This window comes from Pteropus alecto, unplaced genomic scaffold (assembly GCF_000325575.1).
Source record: "Pteropus alecto unplaced genomic scaffold, ASM32557v1 scaffold101, whole genome shotgun sequence".
NCBI lineage: Eukaryota > Metazoa > Chordata > Mammalia > Chiroptera > Pteropodidae > Pteropus > Pteropus alecto.
This window is the reverse complement of record NW_006432945.1, coordinates 8,344,442-8,345,537: the sequence shown is the minus strand read 5'-3', so window position 1 is coordinate 8,345,537 and position 1,096 is coordinate 8,344,442.

Below are 1,096 nucleotides of genomic sequence, written 5' to 3'. Positions count from 1 at the left end.
AACAGAATGGAATAGAAAAGGTAAGTAAGTGATGCACTGGACCAGCAGGTCAGAAGTAGCTGACTGTACCTCGAGCCAGCTGGAGGGCTGACTCACCTGGAGTAACGCGAGACCAGGAACAAACAGTGTTGGAATGACAGAGACAGCAGGTAGGTAGGCTTTGGTTCACTCTTCAGTGCTCTGTTTACAGTCCTGCATCCCTGTGGATGACATGCCGCCTTCCCAGTCTTAGAAATTGTAACTGTGTCACCTGTAAAGAAAAACCTGAACTCTTCTCACCCGACTTCCTCAGAGAGAACTTTAGAGGGCACTAGTTACTGGCTTTGCTGCACGCCGTGATTCGAATGCAAATATTATCTCCTTTAGAGTTACTGTGTCAGAGGGATGAGTGGGATTATAAAAACTTGCTTCCATTCCTTTATTTCAGGGTCAGCAGTATCTCAAAAGTTGGTACCGGCATAATGTGATTCAAACTATCCCAACGGCTTCCTTCTTAAATAAGCATTCTAAGCCCCTTATAAATCTGGGTTCACCAACTCCATCCCTTTAAGTAAGCTCCAAATCGAATGCCTAAAGAAGACCCCTGGGATGGAGTTGTCGTGAGGGAGAAAAGCAGGTGGCACATTCTTCCCAAGGTGGGGAAAGACCCAGCCCAAGGAAAGATCAAATCTCTCCAGGCCCGGAGCTTATGGAAGCAAGTGAGATCATGGTGAATGGTAGGTAATTTTGTCTATGCGCACTAAGCAAGTCTAAATAAAGTGAGTATTAGTAGTCGGAGTGAAAAGTAAGAAGATTTCTAGTTAATAATCTCTCGGAGGCTCCACTGGTTCAGGAGTCATCAAGTGGAGCGCCTTATATTCGTTCTGAGTCTCCTAGAGAGATTATTCACGATCTACACAACTAAATGAAATTCTAAGTAGAAATCAAATGCATGCTTAAGAAAGAGAAATATTTAGCAGAAGTCCAAAGAAAATCCAAAAAGTCCCTGATTTGGAACTCGAATATGAGAAAAGCCAACATTTCAAGTGTTGTTATAAAACCTCCGTGTCTTCGCTTTAACTCTTCTCTATGCCTAGCATGTCCCTATGTCCCTATG